This window comes from Gambusia affinis, linkage group LG12 (genome assembly GCF_019740435.1).
Source record: "Gambusia affinis linkage group LG12, SWU_Gaff_1.0, whole genome shotgun sequence".
In the NCBI taxonomy this organism is placed as follows: Eukaryota; Metazoa; Chordata; class Actinopteri; order Cyprinodontiformes; family Poeciliidae; genus Gambusia; species Gambusia affinis.
Window position 1 is genome coordinate 11,481,202 of NC_057879.1, and position 11,660 is coordinate 11,492,861.

Genomic DNA, 11,660 nt, shown 5'->3' on the forward strand with positions numbered 1-11,660 from the left:
CAATAAGAGAGAAGAGAGAGAACGCAGCTAACTGTGATGATAACTACAGTAGGATGGCAGTGCAACAATGTGTGCGTGTGTGTGTTGGAGTGTGTGTGTGTGTCAGTGCAGTTCTTATCAGCGAAAACAGACCTGGACGTGAGCAGGATGGCGAACAGAGGGAGGCTACTGGGGGAAGGAAGGCAGCAGCAAAAATGGGGGATAAGAAAACAAAAAGATAAATAGGAGATTTTAAGCAGGCTGAGCTGGCAAGTTGGAAAGATATTTAAAGGGATGATGTGATAAGAAAGTGTGGAGAAGAAGGCAAGAATGGGAAGAAACTTTGAGTAGAAAATGGAAACAGTTGGGTTTTGTTTAACAGGAAAAAAATGACTGTTTGGGTGAAGAGATTTGCTGAGAGGCTCAAAATATGCTAATAATAATAAGTGAGACAGAAATGAGGATGTACGCTGTAAAAGGATCAGCTGCCCCCAGCTCTCCCTGTTGGTACTGCTGTGCAAGGAAATTTCAGATTGGATAGCCGTCTCTTAAAAAATTGCGTGTGCAAATCATAATTTGACATGCCTGTAAATGTATATTACATTACGAAGAACCATTAATATAAATCCCTAAATGCTTGCTTCTGGGTTTTTCTCTTGTTTTAGAAGCACAATGTTCTTCAAATGAATATTTCTAAAAATGGTCTCGATATGATCACGTTCATGGCAACTTTTATCACTTCTCACAAAACTGTGAAGTTTTCAAAATTCATAAACTGCCATAAAAAGACCTGGAAATCAGAGTTAAGTAAGTCAGTGCAGACTTGTTTGGCAAACATATTGGGGTTTTTATGATTTTCTTAAATAAATGCCCAGATAGATCATCAAAAAAGCATCTCATTTGTGTTTTCACCAACAAGATAAAAGTTTTAAAAACCTTAAACACAGGAACTAAATGCTACCTAGTTACACTCCTAGGAATAAGCAATGAGTTTGGTCACTAAGGGCAACTGCAGTTGCGTTCCTTTATCACATGTTAATAAACTTGTTATGTATTCAAAATTGGTATCCAATTATGAGAACGCCACTCCAAATTGGCAGCTTTTTACCAGCTGTTTTTTTTACACACCTTTGTGTTGGTAACACCAAATTTACTTGGTTCTACAAATTAGCGTTTTTATCATCATGCCTGTCACTGTGTTTGTTGTGATCTGAGTAGCATAATTTTTATGTGCAATTTACTGTACCGTCTGTGGTAAAAACTGACATATTGAGCAAAAAATAAATAAATAATTTTAAAAAACGTACACAAGCAAACCTTATAATCATTTGTTCCAATCAAGAGGTAATTGCAAAAGTATTATTTGAGAAGTGTTTTGATGAATAAAGTGTCTGTGCAAAACTTTGAATGCATTTAGTGAAAAAATACAAAAACACTGATCTGTTCTTACACTGAAGCAGATTGAAGAGGTTACTCTGTTTTCACGTCTGTTGTTTTGTTGTAAATGTCATCTGTTGCTTCTTGGAGATCAGGGACCAGCCATTCAACTCTGATTATTGATTCTGATTACTCTTCTGTAAGCTCTGCTGTGTTGATTGTGTTTCTTCAACTTTTTGTATTTACTAAATGATATTTCAGTGTCTGTCTCACTAATACCTATGGAACTCTTTCCATGCTAAAGTTATTCAAAACCGTGATGTGCAAGATAATATTTTATCCATTCTTATTTTTAGATTGGGGAACTGATTAACGCTTTCTGTATTACTTTTTTTTTTTTGCCCCAAGTAATTTCAAAGGAAGAGATGAGGACTCCTATGAAACACATTTCCATTCTACAGATGATGAGTTTCACACAGCTTCTGAAAATCGCACAGTCAATAAAAAGCTTCACTCCCTTTTGTTATAAATATTTGAAAAGCAATGTATTCTGCCATTGTATTCATGCATCCTGCTTGACAGTGACCACAGACATTTGCACCTGCTTTTCAAGGATGCTAAATATCGACGCAAAAACAGCATGTACAATCCGGTTCTGGTATGGTTCTGGTAAGTAATTATATTTGCTTATCCTCTTCCCAGTATTTTGTGCTTTCTAATTACCAACACAATGCCTTTTTCACATTCATGAAGGTAGACCTGCTAATTTTATCACCTGCTATTCTCCTAATTTTCTGATGCAATCCTGTAGGTTGTTTGTAGATGAGGTTGCTATCAAGATCGCGCCTATGTTTGTATTGGAACCAATTTGAAGATCAGGCCCCTAATGTTGTAAAATTTTGCCCACTGTTAACCACTAGCACCATTACAAAGTCATACTCATGCTCCGTCTGTCTGCCCAGTCTGCTCGGTTACCAGGGTGATGGACTCTGCATAAGGTGTTGGTGACAACACCACCTCTTCCTGGCGAAGCTCACACGTTCAGTCTGTCTGAGAAGAGGAGGAATTCACCTCTATTGTTATTTTCATCTCTCTGTTTTCCCAACAAGCCATATCTTACTCTCAAACCTGAAGGAAAAGAAAAGAAATATACTTAAGATATTTTTTTAAATATTTTTTCCTCTATTAAAAATTTAAATAAGAACTAAACTGGACAATAACCAGAAACATAAAAAATGAGCAACAGAGAACCTAGCTGTACTCAAACATTTATTTATAGTTCACATTTGTTATATTCAAAGACCCATGCTCCACTCTGAGCTGCAAACTTACAGTAAGTGCTGTTGTTCAGACAAAGACTGTATATCAGAGCTGGCCATTGGAGGTTGCCTTTGCAGTGCTATTTTTTCCCTAGACGCTGGCAAAGTGAGAAGACTCAGCAGGGGACCTGTCACCACTGCCGGCACTTGACTTCAGTTCAGTGTATGAAAACCCATAAAGAGTGGGAGCTGGAACGCAACATTTCAGCACAGAAGGAAAAACTGTGGTATCTGTATGTGATGAAAGAACAGTTTTCTGTTGTAGTTTCATATATTTTAACTTAATTTCTTTATTACAGAATAGGTCCTTTATGCATTAACTGCCTAACTGAGCTGCTGTTTGACTGTGTCTGTGTGGATGCCGATGGCTGAGTGTGTCCCACACTGTGTCTTATAGGAATAAACTGACGCAGTTTCTGATTCCAGTGTGACGTTATTGACCCTTTTTTACAACTGTTACATTTACATAAAATTCCCAGCCTGCAAATTACTATCTATCAGCCTGTTTTCATGATCTGCAATGCGGCAGTGTCAACTGTCATTAAGCAGACCCATAAATGTCAGCATAGAAAATTATGAAATGTAGCCTAAAAGTGACCTGCTTCCATGTTTCACATGAGGTCCCAGTACCGCCTCTTAACCCTTCAGTCACTTAAAGGTATCACACAAACCAGTACAGAAAACTGGGGTTGTGGACAGCTCCTCTGAAAATAGTTTTCAACAAGTATATATGTATATATATTTATCCATAGTTTCTGAACTTTGCTGATATTCAAAAATGCAAACATAAGTTTACGTTTCAGACTCTGTTTCACCTGAGCGTCAGTACAGACACAATTGTGGTCGGAAGTTTTCGGCTAGAATATTTACACAATCAATCAAATCAAAAGGTGCAATGTAAAATTATTGTGAATTTTCTGTGGATTCATTCCTGGTTAAAATTATTTGTATAGACTCAAATGTCCCTAATATGTTGCGCTTCGTCTGTAATTTTCCTCTCTGGCTATTTGACCACACTCCCTGGCAGAATTAGCAGAGTATATTTAAACTACTTGGCACAGAAGGGCCTTTTAAACATAATTCTCCAAAAATGTCAACCGTATTGGGATCAAGACCTTTGTGGAAGACAATGCACAAAACTGAGAGATGTTGAAAGCCAGAGGTGGTAAATTCTGCTCTTTTTACTTCAATGTACTTTACAGAGGGTTTACTGACTTGCAGTACCTGGGATGGAGAAAGCAAAAGTGAAACCTGTGTCATCACATGCTGTATTGTTGACTCAATTAATTATTTAACCACTTGGAGGCTCTTACTGTAATTTAACTCTCAGCTGATCCTTATCATGAGAAAGAAAATAAGATAAGATCAATAATTTGTGGAAAAGAAACTTACATAGCAACGGCTGAGCGGGACACTGTCAGTTTCACCCAAATTGATCTTCAGATAAAATAAGTTTTCACATACTTAAAAGACATCACAGGGCTTCATGTTCCAGAAATTTCCTCATGTTTAGACCAACATATCAGAGATTTCTGAAACACCAACATACATTGCAAGACAGGACAGAAGAATTAAAATAGTGGTGATTGTTTGCTGGTTTAAAAAGTCATCTACCTGGAAGATGAGATGAACAGACAAACTGAAAAAAAATATAAATAGATTTATTCAGCAAATCAATAAAATTGTTCTTTTCCTATAGAGATAAATTATTCAGACATGAAAACAGAAAAAATCTCCACACTTTGTTCCTAGAAAAACAGCCATCATTGTTAAACTCCTTATTCTCTGCGGTTTTCTTTATTTGCTGTGTGTGTGGTGCCACTATTTGACTGAGAGGGTTTATATTGTTACTGTTGGCACACACAATCAATGAGAGAGAAAACATTTAACTGAATCATCTAAGTCTAACGTAGAAAAAAATAAAAAGGAAATCATGAAATGATGTTGAGAAACCAAGTTTATGTCAGAGGAATTTTGAAATGAGGCCAGATTGGCTCCAAGATAATTATTATTAGCTTAGATTAACTCAGCAGTGCAAAGCAGAACTGAAAACAAAACATCTTGAGAAAGTAATGTTTTATAAATGTGCTGAATTGGAAGTCAATGACCTTTTGGACAATTGATTCTACATCTACTGACTGAGTGACGGATATAGTTTCATATTTTGGGACTCACAAGATGGCGGCTTAAGCAAACTTAAAAAAGAAAAGTTTTACTGTTATAAACACTTTATATTAAGCTAGTATATCACTAACCAGACACAACTTCTTAACAGTTTTTGCTTTGATGGGAAAGCAAGAACTGTTAGCTGACGTTAGCAGCAAGCAGAGTGAGTGTGTGGCTAGCGCATGTTAGCGCAAAACGTGGGCCGTCCTCATTTCTGCTCTTAGGCTCAGCACACAGCTGCAATACAGCAAAGATCTTATACAGATTAAAAATGTTTTATTGATGAAATACCCTCAGTACTACCTCAGCTCTGACGATGTGCACATTGTTTTGGCGTGGAGCAACAAAATAAACAGGTTGCAGTTGTAACTTTTTAAGATTTAACAAAAGCAGGAGTTTCAACTGTGTACTTTACCTCTTAGTTTGTTGTAGATCTGTGCTAAACTGACAACCCACATATGTGTCTCTATGCAACTAGACTTCTGACATTTCTACACTGATATAGATAGAAAATTAAACCATAACTGTAGCTTATAACCACAGATGCACATGTGGCCTCTGTGTCGTCCCGATGTATTTTTCCTCCACAGTAATTGCTCCGTCGTACCAGGAAACAGTGTGCACATAAATCTGAACTGCATACACAATACACATAAAGTGTTTCTTACTGATACTATAGCAAAGAAAAGGGACATTTTCAGCGATTTGCTCTACAATCATTCTGCAGCTATGAAGTGCCCTGAAGGCAGTGCAAACACACGTTGCCTTGCTCAGGAGACACAGCAGGCAGTCAAAGACAGAGAGTGTGGCTTCAAAAGGAAAGTCACAGCAAAAAGCAGCTCAGGTATATATGTAAAAACAAGAGACAAATAAGGGTGTCAAATAAATTTCAGGTGAGAGTGGGACAACAACTTAGTAAGGTGGAGATGCTATTTGTTTCAGAGGACAAGAGGGTTGAAAGAAATATTTTTGATAATCATGTCATTATCTGGATATAGAAGTGCATGAGCTATAGCCTGAGATTCCTGGAGACAGGAAAATACTAGAGGATGGAGAATGGAAAAGGCAGCTTCGCAAGGTGAGAGAGAGATGGAAGTGCCAGTGAATTAAGAGACATAGAGATATGGCAAAGGAAGCTTTGTGAGAATCAATACGACTCTGACTGGTGGGAGATAAAGTGGATCGAGGAGAACTGGGCCAGGGGAGGAGAGCGGTGACAATAAACCTGGGAGAAGGCCGAAGGAGGGAAAGGGTCGACACAGAGGAGAAGAGAGTGATAAGAAGAGGAGGGCGTGATGAATATACAGTGAGAGATGATGTGAGAAGAGCTGTTGTTTGTCCTTAGGCTGTTCTCTTCAAGGAAGGACAAGAACGTGGGGGTGGTTAGCAACATTTACTGACACAAACTGTGAGCGAACGTGAGCGAGCGCGTGCGTGTGCTCGTTCCTCACAGCAACCAGTCACCAATAACATTATATAAGAATGATCAAAACACATGAAACCATGGCAACTAGGACTCTCAAGTAGCAGTCAGTCACTGCTCATACCTGGGAAGAAGAGAGGACATCAGGTGTGGTGGTGAGATTGCAGATATGTTTTTTCAAATGGTAATAATTTACAAAAAAAAAAATAAAATCTGCACTCAGTGATCCACGTCAATGTTATTTTTACCATTTGCAGGGAGAAAAAGCTTGCAGCCTTGAGCAGAGATGTTTGTTATCGTGCCACAGCAGCCCGCGAGGCTCTTAGTCAGAAAATTCCTGACGGGAGAGCAGACAGCGAGGGTGTAGCTTTCGGGCGATGAGCGTATTTTGAGGCCCGAAACGTAGCCGTGACGGACGGAAGCTCAGAGCATGTGGGTCACCGTTCCAGATGACTCCCTCACTTCCAAATAACAGGCACGTGCCACCGATGACTGTCTGGATTTTCAGCTTAGATTGGGATGAGAAGGAGTTAAAGAGGATGCAGTCTGATTTGCTGATTCACCCCCACAAAGGGCTAAACTGGGCTCGAACGACACCTGTTTATATTTTGTTTAACCAGTCAGATTCTTGGACTTCCTTTCTGCTAAAATAGATGTGTAGCTATCCACTACAGGATTATCTATACTTTAAAGCTCTGTGCACATCTCCACCTTGTCTGTGGGCATCAACCAAGTGACTAAATATTTAATCTGCATTTAACAGACTCTTCAGCATTAGCATGCGGACTCTTGAAGCAACCCACAAGAGGTTGGTAGTGAAAGTTTTCCAAGTATACTGACAGATACAGTTTGAGTGGGCTTTGCATACTGAGGCAGATCTGAGAACAGCTGCTGCATTAAATCTGCATTTAAATAAAACAAACCACATAGAAAAGGATGCTTAAATGAAATTTTGAGAACACTAGCTTAACGCGAAGCAATGAACACTGGCATGAACGAAATATATACCATAAAAGTGATTCATGGAGAGAGACAGTGGCAGGATAAAGTATTCACTCCTCCAAACTTGGAGTTTTTTTTCTGTTGCACTTAAATGTTTCAGATCATCAAACAAATGTTAAAGGTAACTAGAGTATATACAAAAATCTGTTTCAGCTTTTCAAAAAATTGCATTTATCCTAAAAAGTTTAAGATGGCAGGTATTGCAATAAAGACTGGATGGGCACCCCGACATGACTTGCCACCAGACAAACGTGGGAGGTAAAATATTACTGCTGGAAAACTGAGGGAATTATTTTCAATAAAAATGACTGCAACAAAATAAATTTGTTTTTAGGTCATTTCACTATCATTATGGTGCCAGTAATTGTAGAGGGTACTGATGCTTGAAATTTAATGCAGCTCAGAGTTACAAGATTGTGACAGGACTTCACTTCTACCAAGGAATGTATTTTTTCCCCACAATTTATTTTCAGCTCAAGTACTAAACACCCTATCTCTGAACAGTTTAGCGCTTGTGGTTTAGATACTAATTTGATCAGTGAGTGTATGTTAGTCCTTGCTGAGGTGTGTCTGGAGGTGTTACTTGCTCGACTGCCTTGCTCTGATTTGACTGACAAGCAATTTGAACGAGGCAGACGAGGGGCTGCACTTCACTGGAGCTTAATTTACATGCACATTGTGTTCAGCTTTTTGTCATGTAATGGCTTCAATCTTCCATTCATGCATTTTCTACAGATGGGTTTACTATGCTGGCTTGTTTAGTTCATTTATTCTTCACTGTAATAAGGAAACTCTACGTTGGTTGTGCATAATCTGCAAACTGATGCTTATCCAGCTCCAGTATCAAACCAGCAGCTAAAAGAATGATGACATCCCCAATCCAACTTGACTTGCATTTACCAGTCACTTTCTTTCATTTTATATCTGTTTGGGTCATCCACAACAGGTGCTTGTGACCGTCTACTATCCAACACATGCTGCGGTATTTTAGCAGTTCCAGGCCAGGTTAACTAATGAGCTGGAATTATGGCATCCAAAAAGGGGCCAGTGTAAACTATCTATAACACTGAGTGGAATGCAAGAAGCTGAAACTGACCATTGTTACAGCCATAAATAAGAAATATTTGGATTATGTGATTATATAGATTATTTATGCAATGCATTTTATCTTTACTTTTTGTCATTTTTAGCAAGTAAGGTTAATATTAGTTCATGTCAGCTTCATTATGAAACTTGGCTTTATTTTGAAAAGCCTACTTCCTGTTGAGCCTTATGTTACTTAGAAAAAACGCAAAACAATCCAGTTTTTGACCGTGTATATTGTGAATTTTTTGGAAAGAAAACGAAACTGTAATGACTGATTTTGTATCGTCATATTTTGCATTTGCATTTTTGTAGATGATAGTCTTTTTTTTGTTAAATTCACAGCTTTGCAGTAAGTTCTTTACTTCTACATGCATTCTTATCGAATGAGACAGATATCGGTTCTTTAGCCAGAACAACCATTATAACATTCACAGGAGAATGTGTGTAGTGGTGAGCGAAAGGTTCTTTTTTATCTTACACCTTGCTGGAGAACCTTTACACAGGTTTATGTCAGTGTGGACTTGAAGTGCCAAACAGGAAGCTGTGTCCGAGAATATTTAGACCAAAATGGTGTCAAACACTCAACTCCAGTCCTCCAGGACCGCTGTCCTGCAACTTTTAGACGTCTCTCTGCTTCAACACACCTGCATCAAACAATGAGGTCATTAACAGGACTTTGCAGAACTTGTCTGAACAGAGGAGGCGATTCAGATCTAAAAGTTGCAGAAAATATGAATAATAGACTTGTTCACTTATCTTGACAGGGCAGAGGATGCTGGAGCATTTAGTTTCTGAAGGAGGAATTTTGTTATTGTGTAAATCAGTACAGAGTGTGATTAATTGCTCACCATTTAAATAGAACATTAAATACCACAAGAGCGTGACCAGTTTGTAAGGAGCTTTAAACAATCTGCGGCTCCACTCCCGTCATGAATAATTGCACACAGGAGGGAAGAGCTTTCTGGATCAAACATTTTTATGCAGAAAATACACAGATTTTCATCTTAAGCATGTCATTATGGAATGCAATTAGTCTAGAACTGCATTTCAAGAAGGGAAACCTGGTGCAGTTGATCTCCAATCTCCGCCATACAGCAGGAGATTGGAAAAACATGCATTTGGAGACTAGCCAAAGTGAGGCACATTTTGTGGGTTTTTAAGGAGGAAGGGTCTATTTTGGACTGGCTGGAGGAACTCTGTTGTTCATGTTGAAAGAAAAACATTTTCTCCTGTGAAACTCTGTACAGTATTGTGGTGGACAGATGGGTTTATTGTGGTCTTGTGTGGTTTGATATTCACCAGCACTTCTGAAATGTGACCGGTAGATACATCTAAAAAATATAAACGTAAACAGTATTACAGAACATTTGCATTGTGGAGAATGTTTCCGGTTTTCTTTTAATGTGTCATCCTCCACTGTGATGCTGTCGCTTTAAAATCAGAGAAAAGGGTTTGGTGTTCTTGCCATCTTTTGTTCATTTATGACCAAAACTACGAATGAACAAAGGTATGTTTGTTTTAGCTTTCAGATTGATCAGAACCTTATTCTTCATACACTGGGATTGACCAATGAATTTCTGGTTTCATGAATCTGTATTTGAAACAAATTTTGATAATCAAGGCCCATTAAAAGTAATTTGTGTTTAAATTAGAATTTTTTGAGCTCAAAGTGGCATCACTCACATCCTTTTCCCTTTCTCTATGACAAAGTCGCGATAGAAAGAATGCGGCATATGAAGCATATTGGAAGTATTTCAGCAAAATCTCAGGACAACTTGAAAAAAAAACTTCTTTCATTTCAATTATTCTTTTCATGTAATTTTTTCCCTTAAAGGAACATGCTATCAGGTAAATTTCAGACGTTATACTGGCTCAGTATACCATCATCTACAATGTAGAGTATCAGTGCATACTGATACTGAAAAAGTATTTTTTTGATAGGGGTAAGAGCAACTGCCTGCTGCAGAAAGTCCTGACATCAACTCTGTAAATATTGTTGTTATTGAGATTCAGCCAGAGGTAAGATGTATGTGTTTATGTACTGGTGAAATGTGGTAGGGTGCTCAAATACTTACAATTGAGATATAAACAAATATACTCTTTGGTTCAATCACTTTATTTAGCCTCTAACACAAAAGTTTACAGCCTCTGTTAGTTCCAGACCCGAAGAGAACGACGCGGCAGTGTCCCGGCTTTAATGTCGGCCGTAATGGTCAGGACTCCTGCAGAGAACCAAGAGCCGTCTGACTGAGATAAGGACACAGCAGCTCGGAAACCGAGACAGCGCCGGCTCCCACTGAAGGTTTTTATGGGATAATTAAAACTTGGCTATCAAACCGATAACTCTCTCGAGGCCGCAGCAGAAAGAGGTGTTATCTGATACGTTTCCAGATTTAATCGGCGAGTCACACTGGTGGAGCCAAAGAGAGAATAGTGTTTGCGTCATGTTTCACCTCGCAAGTCCTGAGAATGAAGCAACCTCAATGACATTTAAAATGTGGGTGTGAAAAACCAAGTTGTAAAGCTATGACTGACTGCCAAGCATCGCCTTCTTATGCATCATCTCTATAAATGAAACAGGAATAAACAGGAGCCTCGCACTATCCAAAAGTTTCAATTCAGAGTGAACAGTGGGACATTTGTCATAGTTTCTTGTGCAGTACTCCATTGCATAATTGCTCTGGAGCATATGGGAGACAGGAGGATCTGGGGTTGTGACAAAGCGTTTTATTGCAGTGCATCAGGTCTGAAACAGAAGTAATGGTGCTGGTGGCGCAGTGTTGTGCCTCAGCATTTAAATAAAGCGTAATTATCTGCAAGTAGCTCCTCTACAAAACCACACTCGCTTTTATATTTAAGCAATGATAAAGACCCCATATGTGTCGTTTCATATGTATGTTTGTATATATGTTTTGGATTCATGTACAAAACACCCTACCACATCTCACAGTCAATTAAGTTACATAGCAGCAGAGATGTGAAATAAGAGCTGCTCAGAGAGGCCAGCTCTCTCATAAATAAAGAAAAAGAGGATGTCATCTCTCCCTGAAAAGCTGTGGGAAATAATTCATCATTGTAAGAAGACCATTCTTTAAAATTTTAATCTCGGTGTAAAATTAGATTATGGATTCCTCACAGCTCAAAAATGCAAAAATGGAGCTGCTCGACAATACTGAAACAAGACGCTAAAACACATAGCTAAAGGGTAAACAAGTCATGACTTTACGTCCTGAATTGTTCGCCAGTCAGTTAACACAGAAACACACAGGATGAGCAACCGTTTACACACACACACACACACCCACGCA